Below are 24,349 nucleotides of genomic sequence, written 5' to 3' on the forward strand. Positions count from 1 at the left end.
TACAGTAGCCAGCACAAATCTCAAACGTGATTTATCATTTACACTGTATATTGTAACATTTAACACTTCAAAAAGAATTATATTCAAAACAAGACTTCTGTTCTCAGTAATTCTGAAGATATTACTATAAATTACAGCAATCCTCCTCCTTTGTGTTTCAGACGAGGTTCATGTTTATAACACAGTAATCTTGTGGGGTGGACTCATTTAAAGTAATGTAATCGTTTCTGTCAAACACAGCACATCTAGGTTATAGTCTGTAATCATATCATTAACAATAAGTGCTTTTGAAGTAAGGGATTGAATATTCAGCAACCCGAGCTTTATCATTTGTTCATCCGTATTAAATCTGTTTTTTATTTGTTGAACATCAATTCAATTTTTACCCTTAAATGGGTTTGGGAGTTTTTTTGTATCATGTCCTAATTCGGGGAACTTTACATATTGTTCCCTTATTCCTACACATACGTTGTTTATAGGTACATTATAATTACTGAAATGTACACTGTAAATTTGTTTTACTTATTGGGTACTTTGTGGGCTGTAATCTTAAGCATTACCATTTTGTTTCATAAATGTTAAAGTTTTTACCCTGAACTTCATCAGAATCATTTTTTCAACTATTTAACATCTCTATAGTGATTAAACAAGTTGTTTAAAAACTGAGGTTGATTTTCTAAATGGTATGATGTTCAAAGGGATACCTGGAATCTGAGAAACATTGCTCTACATCAGTTAGTGTGGACTGATATGACCTTACCAAATAAATGAATAAACTTACATTAAACGATCAGTCATCAGTCTATCTCTGTTTTATATTGTTAGCATCATTGGACAGCAAGTATTTAAAAATGAATTTCACTCATATTTTACGTCGTGTACATGTTTTTGTATGTAGTCCAAAATGACTAGTGCATGTTTTTATATGCACATCAGTGATGTTAGCCTGTGACCAGGACTTTTATTTTGGTGTGGTGCTGTGACGTCATAAGGCTGCGCCGGGCTACGCTGCGTCTGTTGTGAATCTGCTGAAGAAAGGTTTGTGTTTTTTAGACATTTAATGTTTTCAAATAGATAAATTGCGTTCAGATAGTTTTATTGGTTTCAGGAGCGGTGTGAATTGATTATTTAATGTGATAATATAGTGCGTCATCTAGCTTTAATGAGCGTTATTTCTGTGAGTAAGTTGTATTTTTTAACCGTTTTATAGTGGTAAACACACACGAGTAACAGAAAAGTTGCGTCTCATTGCGCGTTTTTTTTCGTGAAATAGTTTAAACACGAATTCGGTCTCTGGTAAAAGTTGTGATGGCGAAACTGAGTCAATTGAACCACATGCATGCTCTTGAAAAGAGTTCATGATCTGCAATACCAGAGGCTGCCGTTTCAGGACCGCATTTCTAGGACACTAGTTGAGTTTGTATTAGCAGTTTTATAGCACTTACTGTTCAACGTGTTATTCTTTTTAAGTAGAAATTTACTGTTTTAATTGTTTAAATTTAATTGATATTTTCTCCTAACCCTATACCGTTGGTAACTCTCTTGATATATTTAACTTTATTTGTTTCAATATTTGAGCCCATATTCAGTTTTGATGGAAAGAAAGGCCTTATTTAACACAAGTAAGAGGGCTGGGCGATAATACGATATTATCGTATATTGACGATGTATTGCAATTATTGCAATGTCGATTATAACAGTCAGTTACCAGACGATCATAAACAATATCGGGGGAAAAATATGCTATCACATGAATATTTTCTATATGTTAGTTTAGGGTTAGGAATAGAATAGGGCTTTTCCCCTAATGTGTTTCCAGTGTGTGTCGACAGTGTCATCTCCGGCTAGAAGATTTCATTGGATATCACAATATTTTTTTTTAAGGCAATTATGGATAAAATGTTTTTTACATATCACCCAGCCCTAGTAGGCCTAAGTAAGATATTTTCTGTCTATGAGTGAGATTTGTGTTTAATTACGCGCTGCGCTTCTCATCTTGTGTGCGACTGACTTAAATTAAAACGTAAAACTGTTTGCATTACAATGTGTTTGATTGTTAATTTAAATATGAAAACACACCAGTTTACAACATAACCAAATGAATAACGACACTGAAAGCCTTGCACATTCATTTCACATTTATTAAAAATAAAGCTCAAAGTTTACTGTGGTCCGCGTTCAGTGAGTGACACAAATTTGGTCAACACCAGAATAGTACGTACTGTACGATTATTATTTTTTTTTGACATTTTTTTCCGCTCATAACTTTTGGAGAAAAATAACTGGACAAAGATGAATATTTCTAGAGCGCATGTGTTCACGCACACTATCAAATGGAGTTTGTTTCTCTTAATTATTCTCATCCTAAACTTGACAAATTGTCCAAACACACAGGTAAACTCCTGGAGAAGCATCTGAGATCCACGTGACTATATTATAAAGATGGCGTTGATTAAACAGGAGAATGAAGACATAAAGATTGAAGAAGTGTTCAGCGTGAAACATGAAGAAACTGAGGAACAAACAGGTTAGTTTCATACAATCCTTATAAAAATGTCAGCCTCTTCAGAAATTATATTATATATTGATAAACATATATATGATATGTTTCTGAAGAATGTCATATGACTAATTACAGCGCTTTATTTGACATGGAGCGGCTCGCCTCATGGACTGACACGTTTGTTGATGATCAGACAAATACTAATGGTGCGTTCAAGACATCTAGTAAAGATTGTAATTACGAGTTGAACACACATGAACGCCGCCACAATGTCGTAAATACGAGTGGGGAGCTCGGGATTATCTTTAAGCCCCGATCTTTACGAGTTGTGGTCGTGTCAGTGAGAAACATGGCGAAAACCACAATACTTAAATGTATTTATCTGTGATATTATCAGGCTTTTCTATTTACAGCACTGTAAGCTAATTGCCTGCACAGAATATGATGCCATTATAATATAACAATGTAATAGGTAGCAATAACGTTTGCAGTGGCTTCGTAAATGAATTAAAAACATAAAAAAACAAAGCACACCATGATGCACATTTCTTTGCTCTTCATTTTCTAGAACTAGTGTTAAGAAGCTTGCTGTATTTTTGTGTAATTAAGAGAAAGTACTCCGCCATCTTACTCCAACGAAAGTGACTTGAACGCACATGTCGTCGTAAACACGACCTCCGACCTCGTACGTACAAACTTTGAACGCACCATAATCCTGCTTCAAGAGCATCTGAAAAAGAAAATCTTTTAAAAAAGAAATGCAATAAATGCTGTTTTTTTTTGCTAACAATATTCAGAACCTCATGAAATTCAGAGGGTCAAAAACTTAGTATTCAGTCAAAATTACAAGCAGTAATAAATATTAATTGAATCAAAGCAATAAATAAGTCATATGTCGACCACACAAACCAAACTGTTCCAGTCTCAGCTACAGTGTTTGAGGGCGGGGCCAAGCAGACCCTGTTCAGCCGCAGCCAATGGGCTGCGATTGTGCAAATTACTTACAAACCTACGCCGGATCAGCAGGAAGTGAGACTGGAATTACTGACGACCCGTTTCAGTTCAGAATCACTTCTTTCTTTTAGGAGACAAAAACTTTGTGAAACTTTGCAGACCTTTTACATTCACAAACAGCTATATTACACACTACAAGAAAAGTTGTGTAAGAACTAAATCAAGAATAAAAAAGAACAAAGGTAAGGACAAGAACATTTCACAGACACACAGGACTACAAAAAGCACACGTGTGAAAGCAGCGTCGTGCCTCCTCGTAGACTGGTGCTCCGATTTTTACGAAAATTTAACCAGATCATCTTCAGGAGAAGACATCTTCAAAATCATTAAAAGGAAGAAAAGGTTTTAAAGGCAGGGTAGGCAGGTTTTTTCTAAAAACTTTGAACTGTTTTAAAAAGTTAAAAGTTTAAACTGTCTTTATATACCAATACATAATTAAAATGTAAGTACTCTGAAAAAGAGAGTATAAAAATCAAGTGTCTGTAGCACTAGCGGCGCCAGGATTGTGATTGTAGGTGGGCCTCCAGAAAACTGGATGGGCCAGTTAAAATAAGCCAAAAAAAATAAAAACGGGTTCCCCTTCATCTCCGTTTCAGCGCTTTTCTGGGCACTGAGGACAGCGACTCAGTAGCCTACCTGAATTTAATGCGTAATTAGCATAGGTTTAAAAAAAAAATAATTAAACAGGATTTTTTTTGTTGCTTTTTTTAAATACAATTACAATTTCATTTAATTTATTGTTTAATAAAATTATAGGCCTATTATTTTTAGTTTATTAACAGCAACTACAGCTGTAAAGATGAAGTTGATGATCGCCATCTCCGTAGTGAACGCGCCTATAGAGAGAAATGCACATCATGGATTACATAATCAGAGAGTAGCCTATTTCTTTTCGTTTTAAATTGTTAAAAAGACATTTCAAGCTTTCTTAAGATATATTTCATGTCTGTGAGGCCTACGCTGAGTTTCGTTAGCCTAAGTTATGATGAGATGCGCTCCAGTTCACGAGCAATGCAAGTGACCGCGTGGGCGCCTGCATGATTATGTTGTCTGCTATAAATCCAGGCAATTGGTTGATAAAAAAATATATTAAAATTAAGATACAATTTAATACAAAATGAAATTCACTTAAAAAAAAGTCTTTCTACAAAACAAAACTTAATTAAGTGGTCAAAATCATGTCTGACCCGCTCCATGTCTCTCGATATTGCGTATATCTTGCTCGTGCGTGTGGTTCACTTTTCATAATCAACATAAATGAAAAAAAAAACATTATAATATTTTAACAAATATGAAACTAAATGAGCTTATTTAATGGCTACAACACATATAGTAGGCCTACAGACTCTCTATTTGTACAAATTGCTGCACATTCATTTTATTCAGAATTTTGCACACTAAGTTGAAAGGCATTTGTTTGTGCATGCATGTAAAACATATCTGCAACATTTATCAAGTTCACTGATAATTATGCGTGTATTTATTAATTATTATCTTAATGAATAATGTAAGAAGGACAAAGCATATAAACTGCGTTGTTTGTTTAGAATGGAATGGATCGCAAATAGATCTGAATGAAGAAATGTACAAAACCATAGTAGGAAATGGGTGGGCCCGGACCTAAAATGGGTGGGCCCAATGGTAGCGCCGCGGCTGGTCTGTAGTCCTCTCAGGGCTGCAATAAACACAGCTACTTATTCACTCCCACCCCCTCCCTTCTGGGCTCCTTCCAAAGCCACACCCCCAAAACACATGAACGCGCGATGCCGACCGCTCAGTTGGAGGACACTGTAACAAAAAATCTAATCCGGGAAGGAAGAGGACAGGGTCGGCTTGCGGAGCTGTGGGCGTGTTTATTTATAAATGAAAAAAAAATGGTAGCGAGGGAGAGTGACAGTCGCCCAGCCAATCATTTCATTTGTTCCGAATGTAAATAAGTAGCTGTGTTTATTGTGCCCTGACAGGACTACAGACACTCGATTTTTATACTTTCTTTTTAATTATGTATTTGTATATAAAGACAGTTTAAACAAATTTGGGAAAATGTTTTTAAGAAAAAACCTGCCTACCCTGCCTTTAACTTAAAGAGCAACTTGCAGGTAAAAAAAAAATCTAAATGAATATATAACCGTGTATGAAAATACCATATGAAAAGATAATGCAGGATTTAAAATGTTTTAAAACGACATAATGACACCAATTTAGTAGATAAAGTGAGCGTTTCTTTGACTGCTCGTACAAACCGCTTTTTTTTCAACATCGCGTCATTTTACGTCACACGAGGGAGACGTGTGCTGTGCTCTGCCGCAGCTCAGTGCAGAGTGGGTTGGTATTCAGTAAGAGCGGTCGTGAGACAGTGTGTTTTCAGTAGTTTTTGTATTTCAATTTATCATCGTCATGGTAAATTTATGTGTTTGTGGAGCTTGCAAAAACTCCAGCCTGTCAGGACATCGAGTCCACCGGTTTCCTAACAGGAAAAAGGACGGTGCTATCTTTCGTGCCTGGGTGCGGGTTGTGCAGGTGAAGAGACGGGATTTCTCTTCCGCGTCGGCTTCGGAAAACGCGGTCGTGTGTAGCGTTCACTTCAGATCGGAGGATTATCGTCCCGGCGATATGAAGGAGTTCAACATGGGATACCGAAGTAAGAACCGGGTGAGACTCAGAGCTAGTGCGGTTCCTTCAGTGCACGCATCTTCGGGTTCTCCCGCTGGATGTAGGCGCGAGCACAACATCAACTGGCAAACGCAATGTAAGCGGAACGAAACTGAGCTAACAGTTACTCGTTATTGTGTTTGTGTGGACCGTTTATCAGTTTGGACCAGTGCAGCGCGAGCCTGATCAAGCAACACTGTAGCCTAACTGCGAGATCCAGTAAATAAAGAATTCGCCACTGAAGTAATAACATCGCTGCGAGATCTAGTGAGAAATATTCACATTTCTCCGTTATTAACGGATCAAACAGCGCTGACGTGAAAACCAGGAATAAACATTGTGCAATGAATGAACGAACTATCCAGTGTCCATAGATCAGCAACATTCACCATGGCTTTACTGTAGTAACACTAACTGCAACCATGGAAAGTTTGGCATTTTCCACTAAGGCCCAGTATGCATCCACCTCCCTGCAACACTGACTTTCCTCAGCTGTAAACATTGCCTCGCATTTCCCACACAAGCATCTATGGAACAAAAAATGTATCAGGAATAAATATCTCTCTGTCTCTCCATGAGAAACTGCTAAGTTATATCACGTAACGTTAGTCTGGGCGGATATTAATGAGCATGACAAACGCCTGATCAAAGCTTAGTTTCTGTTATTGTAAGTTCCAATATGTTCTGTCTAACATTAATCCTGGCCTGTCCCTGCTCTCTTGGCAGCCTAGCAGGCTCATAATTGTATGGCTGTGGTCCGTAAACAATTTCCTCAGCGTCCGAAATGTCATTGCAATCCATATTTCCCTGTTGTTTGAATCGACCGCTCTCCCTCGTGCTACGTCACGACTCTCGCCCGTCACGCCCATTTTCAGATGCGGAAGTAAAATTTTCTCACAAAAACGACTCCAGAAGCCACTGTAGCATATTTATATATTTTTTTTAAAGAAAATCTAGTTCCTACATTATTTTTCTATACATTGACTTGTTGGGTCTTCTAACCTGCAAGTTGCTCTTTAACCGATAGTTTAAAAAAAAGTGAGATTTAATGATGAAAAAAATCACGATTGGATTATTTTCCAAAATCGTATTTTCCAAGCCTTATTCTTGATGTTCTTAAATTTCCTGTTATGATGACTCCAAGTGATAAACCGCTTCAGACGATTCAGAGCGTGCACGAAACTGAACAAATAATTTAACTTGAAATTAAACAAATTTTGACCATTTTGTCGGATCAAGACTTTGAACTCAAAATAGAGATTAATTTGAGACTGTGGCATTGCTTCCAGAAAAAAGAGACACTGTGTGATTGGAATAAGTACCTCATATCTTAAAACAAAGTAATGAGAGTAACGTCCCCCAGTGTGACGAAGTAAAAGTACAGGTTTTTCATTAGAATTTAACTCGAGTTAAAGTAAAAGTGCCCTCATTTAAATCTACTCTTAAAAGTACTTCGTTACTACCCGTCTCTGGAAACCGGTGTGGTTCAAAGTTGGAAAAAACTTCAGCATGCAAAATCCTGCTGTTAAGAGTTTTTAAAAATCTATGAAAGTCCTCGTCCCGTCAGTCTGGGATTATTTTAAAAAAAATACAAGTCCGGAAAATGGACTGAGATCTCCACTAAGAGCCTGTGTTTCAGTCACACATGACGTTTTGTTTAAAAGAGATCTTGCATTGAGGAAGGTCAGCCTTTTCACCATATGATCATCATTTACCGGTGATGCGGGGCGTAGATGGTGAACATTACACAGTTTCATATCCCATCTCTGAAAACACGTAGTCCAATGCCACGGGAACTCGACACTGAAGTATGGCAGAAGAGGTATAATGCATTGGAATGGAGGTTCGAAAGAGCGACAGGAGATGATCCGGCTGTAGATCCGAGGTGGCGAGGATGAATTATCTTTGGTGACATAAAGCATGATCTCACCTCAACCAGCACTCCACCTCGCTTTCCACACTTTCTGCTACGTGTCAGCCGGCAAAGGTGAGTTCGACATAACAAGACGGTGAAAATCAACACCTGACCTGCTTCTATACCATTTTTAACATCCAGAAGCATCTGCTCGACACTACAAAAGCCTGCACCACACGTTATCATTGTCTGGTCTTAACTATGGCTCACTCAAGTTGTGGATATTCCTTACTTGAGATACCTACCTTTGTGTTCTTCTCCAATCCTGCAATTCCCTGACACATCTCTACACATCAGTACTCAGTGTACTGGTGTGTAGGGTGCAAAACGTACCTGTGGTCCATTGCTTCATCATCATCATCGTCGTCTTAATGGTTGTTCTCTGCCTGCAATGTACTTACCTGTCTGAATAAAGACTATTCATTGTTACTCACTTCTTCTATGAGTCTGTATTTCCTGACACAACCGAGTCCCAGAGTATTGAGCCAAAGAGAATGAAACAAACACAAATATCAACAAATACAAAAAGAAACCGTCCAGAAAAACAGATTGCTTGACGCAAACACTGTTGCCATCTTGGTTAGTCCCATTATTTTGCATTGAACAAAGACTTGACATTTGGACTCAATAAATCTTTATCTTGAGCAAAATAAGCAAGCTGACATTCAGTACAACCTGTGTCTTATATTTAGAATACATACAAATGTCATTTACGTCTTTTAGTTTGTCAAGAGATTTAAAGCACCGTTTTTGAAGACTGTGCATGTGTGAACGTACTCTAAGAATGAGTCTATGATTGAATCCTGAAAATAAAGCAAAATAACTGAGAAAAATAGAAATAGACCTCAGATGCCATGTCTGTAATTTATATGATATATAAAAACATCTAACGTTAATTTGATCTCAAACAGTTTCATTAAAATAACTAATTACTCCACCACATGCGTGACATAATTTGCCAACGTGGTTGAATGACCACTTGCGGGGGAATTTCCCGCATTATAAGTGGTAGACCTGCAGGAATTATTAAAATACTCATTTAAGTATTATCTGTTATATTATTTATTTTAATAGTTCAAAAAGTACAATCAATGTTCAAATTTCGATTTTTTTAAGAATTGTTGAAAGGTGTCTTTGGTAACACTTTACATTTAAGGTTCATTAATTAGCATTAGTTAACTACCTTAGTTAACATTAACTAATAATGAACAATATTTCTACAACATTTATTAATCTTAGTTAATATTAATTTCACCATTTACTAATACGTTATTAAAATGAATGGTTGTATTTGTTTACATTAGTGAATGCACTGTGAACTAACATGAACAAACAATGAACAGCTGGATTTTTATTAACTAACATTAAAAAAGATTAATAAATACTGTAACAAATGTATTTTTCATTGTAAGTTCATGTTAGTTAATACATTAACTAATGTTAACTAATTAAAATTATTGTAAAGTGTTACCGTGTCTTTTTAATAAATGCAACACGTTCCCAAAGTCATGTGAAATAATCGTGTTACATAATCGTGATTTCAATACTGACCAAAATAATCGTGATTATGATTTTTTCCATAATTGAGCAGCCCTATTTCCTTATCCTATTTTTGTTTATTAAGTAACGCTGTGGATGGTAGAACGTGTGACAGACAGTTCGATTGGGGAATTAAGTGCAAGTTGTGAGATGCCAATCGCCTCCGTGAGTCTGTCTGGCTTCTGTAATAACTTCATCAGTGAGCTATCCCTATTTTTCCTCCTGACACAACGTCTTACAAAGTGTCGGACATCGAACAGGCACAGATAACCTCCGAAGATGTCTACTAGTCCATCAACAAAAATGCCAGGTAAGCATTGCTGTTGCATCCATTGCTGCTTTATAGCTCTCGCCAACGAGTGAAAGCCTGACCGAGTGAGACTCTTGTCCGGTTCCTCACGCAGTCAGTTTCTCGTTTTCTTTTCCTTGACTCTTCCAACTGCATTTTCTTCGTCGACCCTGCCATGATTCACTTCTGAAATGTGTGCTAGTGTCTTCCATAGAGGCTGCTTCATATGTTGTTGATGTATGTGACGTTGTGCTGTAAAGCAAGTCGTGATTTGTCGGGACGCCACCTCTCAAACTTGCATTGCTGGTTTTGCCAGCGGCGTCCCCCACCTGCTTTGCTATCGGGATGATTCGCCCTACTACATTTACCATCAAAATGATTTCGAATGTTCTTCGAAATCTTGCATAGTGTGCCTTTAAAATGTATACAATGTTTAATAGGGAGCTAATGCAGTGTTGACAGAACCGGGCTAATATGGTCATACTTCCTGGTTCTGGTAAGAACTCGAGCTGCTGCGTTTTGGACCAGCTGTAGTTTGTTTATTAAGCGTGCAGGGCAACCACCCAGTAGAGCATTACAATAATCTAGCCTTGATTTAATCTAGCCTTGAGTCGTAATTTAGATATTCTAGGTTATTATGTGAGGACGTTTTTTTCTCAATGTCTCCTTCACAGTCTCCTCCACATTGACACAGAGTTGTGCACTTTTATGCTTTTTTGCATTTGCAATGCCCCTGGCAGCCTTTCTTGCAGCCACAGCTTAAGAGTTCAAGGATGGACGGCTTGCCTGTGATAGAGTTGAGCACAATGGTCTCCAATCACTTGGGTCCATCAAACTCCAGTCTGTTGGAGATGGCATATTTGGTGCCACCTCAAGTGCTTGTCCCCAACAGTGTGCTCCTTGGTGAACTACTCTTTTGAGGTGCTGCACTTTGTAAAGAAAGATTATGCGCCCGCTCATTTACGCATTCAAACGTGCATGTCTGTGGACTGAACACATAATACGCATGTGCGTGTCGTCGCCATTTTCACAGATTTGCATTTTTGAAGTTTACGCAGAGATGAACGGTATAATTTTCAAAACTAATTTTCAGGAGCTTGACCTTTGAAACCTATTAAGGGGTTTGCGTTCTCGGGCCACCAGGGCGTTGTTGTCGTGTGGATGAATGGCTCGAGTGCATTGAGGGTTTTTTGTTTTCAGTTGAGTGAAATAAATGAAGGTGACTTGACTTCACTGCACCAGTGCATTCTTAGCTGGGGGGATTTGCTCCATTCCTCCTCCCTTTCTTTGTGAACAACTCAAGACGAGTTTGATTGATGTTGAGTTCGCTGCTTGTGTGATTGTAGAGGAGAATTGTGAAGAGCTCCACAATGGATATGACCTCCTCTGGATTGCTTTCTGAAGTTGATTTTCATTTTTGAAGTTTTCTAGGTTCTCATCATGGGTCTGACAGGCAATATAGAGTCTGGAAAAGTATTTTTCCAGCGAGTTTTGTCTTGGACTATCTGTCCTCTTATCAGAGCTGTTTTAAAAAGAGGGCGCTTGTTCCTCTTTAAAGGCCGTTGATGCGTTTTGTGCCCTGCATCCTCACTGCAACAAAAAGTGTTTGTACTGATCTTGGCCCATCCTCTCAGCAACCCGAACAGCATCCACAACAGCTTGGTCTGTTCATTCTCTTGAGTTTAGCTTCAGGGGTTTCCTCAATCACATCAATCAGAGACACCCTTACTGCTGAACTCTATGGCAATCTCAAACTCATCACTTATGCTGGGTAGGGGTGGGCGATATAGCCTCAAAATTATATCACGATTTTTCAAGAATATTTGCGATAATGATATTTATGATGATATAAAAAAAAAGTAGATTTTTGCAGATTTTTTTATAATTTTTTTATTACATTTATCTCACCTAAATGTTTGCTCACTCATTGTGTTTTTACAATTGGGTAATTTTGTTTTTAAGAGTTTACACAACACAAGGAAGCTTGATTTCAATTTTTGAATTAAATTGAAAAAAGTTGCAAAAAATATATACAAAATAATAAAGATACTACAGAAACTGAATAAGGTAATCAAATGTAAAATAACACTAGCCCTGAGTCCTGACTAAATTAAATACATTGGCTATTAATTCTGATTCCTTACAATGAAAGCTATCTTTTGTTGTTTTGATGACAACATTAATGACAACATTAATGACAGACACATATGGCTGCTGTCACTTTTAGAGCTAGTGCCCGGATCCATTACTGTTTTACTGTCTGTCACACGCGTTTTATGCTTATTTCAGACATAACCGACTGTTTACGAATATACTAAACATGACCGGAATATTTACACAATTTTGCGTGTTTTTTCCCCGTTAAAGCGATATAATCCGCGAAAAATAACTTTTGTTACTCGCGAGCTGTTTGTGAGGCGGCTTTACGCACTGAGAAAAGGGGGCTTTACGCACTCTGTATGCACGCAGAGTAAACATCCCTCAGAGAGCGCGCTAGAGTACTGAATAGTTTAAAATCGCAAATGTTTAAGACTTAAACATTTGATAAGACTTAAAAAGAAGTGAAAATTATAAACTTTAGTTACGATGCAAGTGACAAAAGGCAATTCCGTCATGTCCTGACAGCTAAACACAAGAGTGGGGTATTGACGCTTGACTTGTGCAACCCATTTTGAGAGCGAGAGAGAGAAGACGCGGCACCGCTGAACACTCACGCGGTTGGTAAAATCAATGTTTGCGGGGGAATTTCCCGCATTATAAGTGGTAGACCTGCGGGAATTATTAAAATACTATTGAAGTAGCTCCTTTTTAGGTACTAAATCGTCATTGGAGGCTGACTTGCTGCTCTCGCGCTCAGACAGGTGTTGTTGTTGTGCGTGCTAGGGAACGTAAAGCGCCATACATCATTGCGTCGCTATATCAGTGATATCACGATATGACACTTTTTTATCATGTAAAAATTTATACCGGTATTATCGTGGACGGTATGATATGGCACACCCCTAATGCTGGGTACACACTACAAGATATTCAGGGTGATTTTGTACCAATTTCTTCCCTTCCGACATGCCAATGTCCCATTATCTTGATGGTTCTTCAGATTATTTAACAGATTTTCCTGTGGTGTGAGGTGTGTTAAGAGTGACCGAATCTGCTCGGAAGAACGTTGGAACCGCCCTGTTATCGAATCAGAAATCCTGTTGTGTGGGGGGAACCCCGAGGACAAACGAGCGCATGCTCTGGAGGTTATCACGTGAAACAAAACAATACCCAATCAGAAAGCGAGCTGACGGAAGACTCACCTCCAGCTCATGCTATAACATGCAAAGTTCATGTTCACACCTGAAATTATCCATTTATAATTTTTTATCATCATGTTTGTGGTCTCTCACATTTTGAAAATATTATAAGATTTTAATAATCTTTTAGTGTGGCCCCAGCTTCGGATGATATCATTGTAATCCTTGACCATCAAAACATAGGGGTAGGCATCACATTTTCCATGTTTGATTCAGGAGATATAATACAAAATACGAGGCGTTTTTGCAATGGCTCCATTTCTGAAAATGTTCAGGGCCCCCAAACTGTATACAGTACCAGTCAAAAGTTTGGAAACATTACTATTTTTAATGTTTTTGAAAGAAGTCTCTTATGCTCATCAAGCCTGCAGTTAAAACAAAAAGCAAAAAAAAAAAAAAAACAGTAATATTATGAAATATTACAATTTAAAATAATGGTTCTCTTTTTTAATATACTTTAAAATGTAATTTATTTTTGTGATGCAAAGCTGAATTTTCATCAGCAAGTACTCCAGTCTTTGGTGTCTTATGATCCTTCAGAAATCATTCTAATATGCTGATTTATGATCAATGTTGGAAACAGTTGTGCTGCTTAATATTTTTTTTATAACCTGAGATACTTTTTTCAGGATTATTTGATGAATAAAAAGTTAAAAAGAACTGTATTTATTTAGAATAGAAATCTTTTGTAACAATATACACTACCGTTCAAAAGTTTGGGAACAATAACTTTTTTTTTTAAAAAGAAATTAGTACTTTAATTCAACAAGGATGCGTTAAATTGATAAAAGGTGATGGTAACGATTTATATTGTTAGAAATGATTTTATTTTGAATAAATGCTGTTTTTATGAATAAATGCTGTTAATGTTTTACTCATCAATGAATCCTGAAAAAAGTATTCCAAAAATATATATATTAAACAGCACAACTGTTTCCATCATTGATAATAACTGAGTATCAAATCATCATATTAGAATGATTTCTGAAGGATCATAAGACACCAAAGACTGGAGTACTTGCTGATGAAAATTCAGCTTTGCATCACAAAAATAAATTACATTTTAAAATATATTAAAAAAAGAGAACCATTATTTTAAATTGTAATAATATTTCATAATATTACTGTTTTTTTTTTTTTTTTTTTTTTTTTTAACTGCAGGCTTGATGAGCATAAGAGACTTCTTTCAAAAACATTAAAAATAGTAATGTTTCCAAACTTTTGACTGGTACTGTATGTGTACCAATTTTCATGCTTTTATGAAAAAGTTAACATCATTTTCACATATCACCTGGACTATTTGGTTTAGTTGTTTGTAATATGCATACTTTATAGTTATTACTATAACTATAATTATATAACTATAACTATAATATAGTTATTACTACATGCAACATATGTAACAATGACACTGTTAAATGAAGTGTTACCACAGGGCCTTTGTTGGTTGTGATGTTTTGCTGTGTGCCATTAAACTAGGGTTAACTTGTATTTGTTTTTGTTTTGCTTTAGACCCAATGCAGCTGAAAGAGGAGAGTCAAGAACTGGAGGAATTTGAAGTTAAAAATGAGTATGAGAAAGATCTTGATTTCAAAACTGGAGAAAAAACTTTTAGTTGCTCAATGACAAAAAAGGTTTCCTCACAAAGAAGGGCTCTGAAGACAGAAAGTATAAGTGATCTCAACTGCCAACAGTGTGGAAAAAGTTTCACCCGAAAATCAAGCCTTAATGTTCACATGAGAATTCACACTGGAGAGAAGCCGTTTACCTGCCAACACTGTGGGAATATTTTTAGTCATAAATCAAGCCTTAATGCCCACATGAGACTTCACACTGGAGAAAACCCATTCACCTGCCAACACTGTGGAAAGATTTTCAGTCAGAAACGAAACCTTAAAATCCACATGAGAATTCACACTGGAGAGAAGCCGTTCACATGCCAAAACTGTGGAAAAAGTTTCACTCAAAAATCAGGCCTTAATGTCCACATGAGAATTCACACTGGAGAGGCCCCATTCACCTGCCAACAGTGTGGGAACAGTTTCAGTCATAAATCAAGCCTTAATGTCCACATAAGAGTTCACACTGGAGAGAGTCCTTTCACCTGCCAACATTGTGGAAAGATTTTCACTCAAAAATCAAACCTTTATATCCACATAAGAGATCACACAGGAGAAAACTTTCACCTGCAATCTGTGTGGGAAGAGCTTCTCACTAAAAGGAAATCTACAGATTCACATGAATATTCACACCAGAGAGAAGCTGTTCACATTTGATCAGTGTGGAAGGAGTTTCAGAGGTATAGTAACTCTTAAAACCTACATGAGGACTCACTCAAGAGAGAACTGTTTATATGTCATTGGTGTGGAAGGAGCTTCATAGACAATAGACAGTAATACCTTAAGAATAATGTAATAACACACACCGGAGAGAAACCTCACACATGCCTTCACTGTGGAGTGACTCGCACAAGAAGTCTTGAGATTCATATGAGAATTCACCCTGGAGAGAAGCCTTTCATCTGCCCTCAGTGTGGAAAGTGTTTCACAATTAAATGTAACCTTAAGATTCACATAAGAAGTCACACTGGAGAGAAGCCTTTCATGTATCTTCAGTGAGTCACAAGTTCCACATATCAAAGAGACTTGAAACATCATTTGCAAACTCAGGCCACATCCACACGAAGCCAGAGCTTTCCCTATCCGATGTTTTTTTTTCCTCGTTCCAAAAAAAAAAATCCGTAAACACGGCGTCGTCTCAAGAAATATCTGCGTACACACGAAACCACTGAAACCGACTCAAAACGATGTACTATACATGCCAGTCCAGTATGTGGCACTTTAATTCTGCCACAGAGATGGCAAAAAACGCGGAGAAGAAGCACGCGCATAAGGCATAAATCTTTCTTATAGCCTACTTTCAATGGCATAAACCCTATGGATAAACCGTGCGCACTGTATACAATAATATTAGGCACAGTAGCTGCTTCTTTTCTTTTATAGGTCTTTTTTTACCTATAACTTATATTGAAAATATTGAACAATATGAACGGACACAATATGACATATAGCGGACGCATAAAGCTTGCACAAAGAACCGGCAAAAGTAATCAAATATGAATGTGTCAAAAATAGCAAGGAGATATTTTAATTGTTTATTAATAAACTAGTGTTTTCTGTGTGGCTGCAACGATGCTGACTCGCCACCTTCGCAGTATTATGACCGTGACATTTAGAGAAATGCACACTTGATACGGATTAGCCTAGCTATATGTTTCTTAACTTTCTTTTCATTTTGAATTTTTGTTCTATGTTGTTTAAAAGTTATTTCAAGCTTTCTAAATAGGCCTATATATATATATATATATATATATATATATATATATATATATATATATATATATATATATATATATGTATATATGTATATATATGTATATATGTATAATTTATATTTCTGAGTTTCGGTTCATTTATACAGCGAGTCCAGTTCACCAGCAATGCAAGACATATGGCGCCGGCACGTTCATGTCTTGATTGTCTGCTATTTGCTTCTTATTGATTAAATCCAGGCAATTCGTTGATGAAACATGGATTAAAATTAAGATACAATTTATACAAAACGAAATTCACTTTAAAGAAAGGCTTTATACAAAACGAAACTTAATGGGGTCAAAATTAGGCGTATGTCTCCCGATATATCTTATGATTACTCATTCACTTTTCAACATTGATGAAATTAAAAAATAACATTACTTAAGCATAAATATGAAACTAAATACATTTTCTTTAATGGCTACAAGTAGGCCTACATATAAATTTAATGTCGGAGTGGAATGTTTTGCTGGTTAGTGCGTTTTTTGAATAATTCCCAGCGATCGTCGAATATTATTTTCGCTTGAAATGCATCCCTACAAAATATGAAATGTCTTAATCAGACAACAGACCAGCACCATATAATGAAGAAAATAGAAATAAATAAGTAAAATAAAAATAGCTATATGTAAATAAATAAAATAATAAAATAGGCTTAGTAGGCTATAGCTTCTTCTGCAGCATTATAGTATATTTTTATACAAGCATATCGTCCGCAGTTGTTGCTGTTACGTGCGGTGTCTGACTAGTCGACACGTGGGGTGATGACATCATCGTTTCACAAAATGTACGGATTGGCCGTACACACGAAAACGCAAGGGCGGCGTTTTCAGATTTATCCACCTTGGGACCCGGTTTCAAAAAATAGCGGTTTCAGTCTCCGAAAACGGCGGATCCGTGTGGACGAAACGCCAATACGATAAAAAATTTATACGTATACAGCGAAACGCGTCTCCGTGTGGACGGCCCCTCATTCTGGAAAAAAACTTAAATGTTTTGTAAAAGTAAATGTCACCTCTACATTTATTCTGGGGGAAAGTGATTAAATCTTGCTTGCAGTTACACTTGGCTTGGCAATTTGAATGCCACTAGCAAATCTTAAATTTGAAAATTTATTTGAAATTAATATTGCTTTTATTTATTTGATTGTTCAATAAATCAGAATCAAAATGTCAGATAAACTTCTTTCTTGCTGTGAAATGCTACTATATAAATGTAAAAATAAATAAAAGAATGTTAACTGAATAAAATAAGGAACATTGCACTGAATTATTTGATTCCTCTTCAGTGAGAGAATGTACAAGTAAACATTGTTTCAGTCGTGATTTGAATATGCCTACGTTTAGAGTGGATGACGACATCAGTGTATTTATGTCACATCATGCATGTTTCAGTATGCCTGTTCTGGTGAAGTAGGGCATGTCTGTGAAATGCATCTGCCTTACTTGCGTACACTATTAAGAGTGAAGTGAGAATGACGACAGTGCAGAGCCTCTTCTGTGTGGTTTGTGTGGCTTGTAATGTCTTAGTCCTGTATCAAATGTAGTTTTTATCACATTTAGTCAAACCTGTCCTGATTTTATTTAATCAAGTTGAATCTGGTAATTTTAGTTTAGTTTTAATCAATGAAAACTTGAAGTTGCTCTGAGATTGTGAGTCTTGTGAACCCGAATGGACCACTATAATCCACAAGGGGACGTGAAACAATTGGGAAGTGAGAAAAATGATGGCTCAACCGCAACAGCATGTTTGTATAATGGTGGTATTTACAGTGCAAAAAGGTAAATACTTAAAAAATTCATTCATGAAAATATATACAAGTGCACAAAACAAAATAAAATACGCAAACAGAGAGCATCCACAAGATACGCTTTAACAGTCACTTGTAAAAATTGATAATGGCACCACAGTAGCTCGCTCGCAGACTTGTCAAAAGATGACTTTGTAACCGGATGCCGCCTTCTCCAGCTGGAAGACCAACTTAATACAAATAAACATAAATGTATGAAGTGTCCGGAATGTAAACTGTATGAGAGTGTGTTGATGGAATGATGTAGATGTACAGCCGGGATCACGTGTGCATCTGCTTCTCCTGACCGTGGAGATAGCAGGGGGGAAATGATTATGTGCATGAAGTGTATGTATGATTCCAGTACTGCCGCGCTCTTTGGGGACGACTACTTCGTCACATCACCTTCCCCCTCTCCTAGCCGCATAGTGTTGGCAACCCTCGACAGGTAGTCCGACATGTAGTTGGCCACAATATTTAATTTCTTAGGCCTGTGCCGAATCTCGCCGTAGGGCTGTAGGGAAAAGTACCACTTAGTCAGCCTGTAATTGTTATAGTCCATATTCTAAGTTTAGGTCAGCGCCCAATGTTCGGTCTCCAAATCAAACTCTCGGCCCAAGAAGTAATATCGGAGGGCTTCCAAGAACCACTTGATTGCCAGACATTCTATTTCAATGGTGGCACACTTGGTTTATCTGGGCAATACCTTCCCTACTGAGGTAGATGACTGTTTTCTCTTCTCCTTCAGCTCCCTGGTCCAGTACTGCCCCTATTCCTTTATCTGAGGCATCGACTTGCACCAGGAATCGTTTGGAGAATCCTGGACTCTGGAGCACATCTGGACTGGAGCACATCTGGAGCACATCACCCCTGGAAAACCAAACTCTTTCTTGGTCCTCAGTTGTGAACTTCATCTAATAACCTCTAACTTGTCTACTTGAGACCTCAATTCACCATTGCCCAGGCGGTACCCCAAACAGCTGGTTTCCTGTTGAACCCAATTACACTTCACCACGTTTAAAAACAGACCTGCTGCATGGATCGTCTCCAGGGTTAGAGATTGTCTGCCAAGTTTTGCTGTAAACAACATCATTAAGATATGCAGCAGACCACTCTTCACATCCCTATAGAACAGTGTCCTTTAAATTTGTATAGTCCTAAAGGCAGTGTAGGACCTGGCAGAATCAAGGGGCACCTGCATGTACCCCTTGTACATGTCCAGTGTGGTGATAATTGGGTGTTGTGGATGTTGTGTTGTGTCATGGATTCGGCTTTGTTTTTAGATGAACAGGTCACTACACTGTAAAAAATTTATTGTCAAATTAACAGTAACTTACTGGCAACAATTATCCAGTAGTTGCTGTATTTCATTCAACAGTAAAATTACTGTAACACTTAACTACAGTAGTGTTAAGCATACTGTAAAATTAAATGCATTATTTTACTGTAATTTCTTACCATATTCTAGTACAGTATTACACCGTTGATTTTTAATAATACTGTATAGTATTATACAGTTATGTATATGTGATTTTTTTTATAAAATGTGATTTTATTTATTTTATAGTGCTACTGAATAACCTGTAAAATATGTAGAAAATCCATAGAAATATTATTTTAGCTTATAATGGGAAATAGAAAAAAGAACATTTGAAGCTTAAACTGCATAACAAGGTTTATTGTGATTTTCAAACAATACATGAGTAATAATAATGTACAGTACAACAATAAAATTCTTTTTTTAAAACAAGACTAATGAACAATTTATAATTAATAATTAAAATCAGTGAACAATTCATGCAAAATTTATCCTGAACAGGTAAAATAGAAAGATTAAAAGGGTCAATGTCTGATCCATCTATTAGAAAGATAGTTAATTCATAACAACTCAACCACCCACTCCCTGCTGTAGGAAAACAGCTTAAAGGGATAGTTCACCCAAAAATGAAAACTCTGTCAGTAATTACTCACCCTCATGTTGTTCCAACCCCGTAAGACCTTCGTTCACCTTCGGAACACAAATTAAGATTTTTTGATTAAATCTGAGAGTTGTCTCACTCCTCCATAGGCATCTAAGGGATTGAAACTTGCCGGCCCAGAAAAGTTATTAAAGACATCGTTAATATAGTCCAAGTGACTACAGTGGCTCAATCTTAAGTTTATCAAGCGACGAGAATACTTTTTGTGCGCAAAAAAAAATGACTTTATTCCACTATTCATTTCCTTCTCTCTGGACCTCGAGTTTTTTCACGTAGTAAAACAGTGTAGCGCTTCTGGGTTGTACGTCACACGTAGGCTTACTATTGGCCGACGCTGGTCGTGTGTGATGCGTGTGACGTACAACCAAGAAGCGCTGCGCTGTTACACTACGTGAAAAAACTCGAGGTGTTTTTTTGCGCACAAAAAGTATTCTCGTCGCTTGATAAACTTAAGATTGAGCCACTGGAGTCACTTGGACTATATTAACGATGTCTTTAATAACTTTTCTGAGCCGGCAAGTTCCAATCCCTTAGAAGCCTATGGAGGAGTGAGCCAGCTCTCAGATTTAATCAAAAATATCTTAATTTGTGTTCCGAAGGTGAACGAAGGTCTTACGGGGTTGGAACAACATGAGGGTGAGTAATTACTGACAGAGTTTTCATTTTTGGGTGAACTAACCCTTTAAACAAGTCTAAGATGGTCTACTGGTTTGAGATGGACTGCATAACTGGTCAGACTGGTCTGTTGCTGATTTTAAAGGGTTTTTGGCTGCATTCTATCTAGAGGACCAGATTTGCAGGGCTGGGAGACATGTGTAAAATACATTTGACGAGTAAACCACCAATCCAGATGAGTACTACAAAATGTCAAGTTATTATCCAGTGTCCTTTTAAAAAAAACTTAACAAAAAACAACCTCATCATGCACATGTGCCATGAAAAACAGAAGACAAACTTGCATTACTGTAATATTCATTTATATGCAGACTTGTTTTTATAACTAATATTTCCAATAGGAAGTTTTCTATCCAAGCTTTTATGCAATTGAATGAACAATTGTGAACAAGTCATGCATTTCAATTCAGGTAACAGGTAACATAGAAAACAGGTAAAATAGAAACTTAGCAAGACCGGTGAGGATGAAGGCCAGGTGAGAAAAAAAAGTGGAAGAGTGACTGCACTTCTGATAAGCTCTAAACCATCACTTATGCAAAAGTCCATCGGTGTTAGTAATATAAATCAATTTGAAAGAAAAGTGTATGAAAAAAGTGAAAAAAAGGACTATTTACCTCTGGATGAACTCCAGAGTTGAAGCTGCCTCTTCTTGGTACTCTATATTGAACACATAAAATGATCCAAAGAGGACAGCTAGGGCAGAGGTGAAGTCAAGCTGGAGGTGACTTGACTCTATGACCACCTTCCCCTCCAAACTCAGCATCCATTTTTTTGGAACCAGAATGGAATCTCCTGAAAAACATATTTCTGTATCACACTTAATTGTTCACAAAAAGTAATTATATTTTATAGAAAGATAAATAAATAAACCTTGCATGCATATTGGTGTGGAGTCATCAAGAGTAAACAAAAATGTATTCATGTGTTTAGCTTAACTCTCACTACTCGCCTCCTTGGTATCTACTGCTACAGACTCTATATCAAAACATGGACAGATTCTCAGCTCTGTCTACCAGCCATTACTACCTGCTATACTTTCCTGTTGTCCGTACAACTATTAGGCCTAGAATTTGCTAAACGGAATCATACCTACCTGATATCCTCACTTGATGTGTAATCTATCAAATGCTGTTGTTGAACCAACGAAGTATAGTCTTGAGCGTCAATAAGGTTTGATTAAGCTTTTGTTTATGTATGCTGATCAATGTTTATATGTCAATAAAAGCAAAAATTAAATCTGTTCATCATATAAAGTTATCGTATCTCTTCAGGAGACTTTGTTCAAACTGCTCAATGGATTTATTCTTTGATGTCTTTATAAATCTTTCGTTAGTAGTGAAAGAAGTCACTCACTAGTCTAGTACATCTGTAAGACGGGTTCTGTAAACCCTAGTGATAGTGCAAGTCAAGTATAGGAATCTTACCCAGCAGAATTATCCTTGGTGTGCTGGGCAGGGAAAGCTGGGTCTCTGCATCTTCCTGTGTGGTAGTTACCTGTATGAAAAACTCAACAAAAAGCAGAAAGAATCAGAGCTACGATCTGAGGTCACACATACTGGAAGGGCAAATAAAAGAACATTTATACTTCTGCACATTCAAAGGGATAGTTCGCCCAAAAATGAAAATTCCGTCATCATTTACTCACCCTCAAGTTACTCAAGTTGTTCCAAACCTAAATTAATGCATTTCTTCTGCTTAACACAAAAGAAAATATTTTGAAGAATATGGTTGCTGGTCCCCATTGACTGGAAAACAATACTATGGAACTCAGTGGGTACCAGCAAATCATATGCATATAGGTTTGGAACAACTGTAAAGTAAATGATAGTAAATGAGTAAATGATAACAAAATTTTCATTTTTGGATGATCTATCCCTATAAATAAGATTGTTTCATTTTGTTAGAAGAATAATATTTTTGGTCCTCAAAAATAAGATTATTTAATTTTGTTTAAAGTAATCTAAACACATTAGTAGACACATCTAAACAGATTAGAGTGTTTCAATTTCCCAACAATGATTTACAAAGGAAAACCTAATTAAACATCTAAACAACATTTATGGTATGACAGTATCATAAAACAATTACTGTACTTACATCAGCGAGAAGAAAAAGTGAATCTTCTTTTTCTTTGAAGAATGCCATCATCACCAATATGGCAGCAAGGCCAGGATCCACATCTTCAGATACTCTTTCTGTGTCTGCGAGGACTGTCCTCACCTCTTTTCTCCAGCGCATTAACTGAGACTTGAAGAAATGGAGCACCCTTCTTCCTTTTCCAGAGATGGATTCCCTGAGTCTTGATTCTAGTTCAATGCCAGTAAGAGTGCTGAAATGCTGGATCAGAAACCTCTTTATGAACAGGAAAGGCCAATCAGTCTTTAGTTGGTCGATGCTAGGTGCAGGTGATGTATTGATGTCACGTCGCTGGGCCTCATATGTGATCATCATCAGCTCGTTAACTCTTGCCTTGTCTGCTCCATTTTGGCCTTCTCGAGTGAAAGTGCTTTTCAGCTCCTCCTTCTTCTCACTTAGAGAGTTTCGTGTTTCTCCATCTGGTAGCTCGCTCGGCTGCCAGTTTATACAGCCATAGCTGTCAGTTTTCGCACATTTTCTGGAAGGTACTGGCAGGCTATTCTCCACTGCCACAGCAGGCCTTTTTGGTTTTCTCAGGCGTGCAAGAGTGTTGTTTCTGTTCAGGTTGTCTATCCTTGTCTTAAATTGTGAAGACAAAGTGAAGTGTCCACTTCCCATTCGATCTCCCTCATCAGTTCTGTCTTCGAAACAGTCTGGATATTGTTCAATGATGCTCATTGCAACATCAGTACACTGACTCAAAGTAGGATTTAAACAAATTTCCCTCATGGCATCAACAGTCACTCTGACCATGTGCCGCCTGTCTGTCTCTTCTGGTCTCTTCCTGAGTTCAAGACATGTTCTTAGACTTGGTCTGGTCTTGTCCCAAGGTACTAGGAATGTTGAAGGCCAGGTACTGTGCTGCACAGGGGTAGAGTGCTGATGTGGTAGTGTGAACTGCGTGCTTGAAGAGGCTTCTAACGTAGACACTGGTGTGAGAGTGAGTGTTATCATGTCAGATGCTCCAGAGTCCCTTAACAGATTGTTCTGTTGGCCTCTAATATCTAAAGAAAAACAAATATTAAGTGTAACCCTGCCACAGAAAACTAAAAAAAGGTGGAGAAACGATATCTGTCAATTTCATAAGTGAAATTAACCATGTTGTTTATAACATTAGAACACATCTTTGTACATTTTTTCTTGGTTCAAATGTTACAGAAAACAGGATTAATTTAACTTATTCTG

General features: G+C 37.2%; 1 protein-coding gene and 1 long non-coding RNA gene across 2 annotated transcripts in view; one reads left to right on the forward strand and one right to left on the reverse strand.

Annotated features, from left to right (window-relative positions):
- The window catches only part of LOC311088076 (radial spoke head 10 homolog B-like), a 304,215-nt gene that overhangs the window by 51,085 nt on the left and 228,781 nt on the right, over positions 1–24,349 (reverse strand). The window lies entirely within an intron of this gene.
- On the forward strand, positions 969–16,553 carry LOC311088081. Its single transcript, XR_014607427.1, has 3 exons — positions 969–1,038; positions 2,395–2,527; positions 14,724–16,553. It is a non-coding gene; the product is annotated as an uncharacterized lncRNA (long non-coding RNA).

The sequence above is a fragment of the Abramis brama genome (genome assembly GCF_963993115.1).
Source record: "Abramis brama genome assembly, chromosome: 8".
Lineage (NCBI taxonomy): Eukaryota > Metazoa > Chordata > Actinopteri > Cypriniformes > Leuciscidae > Abramis > Abramis brama.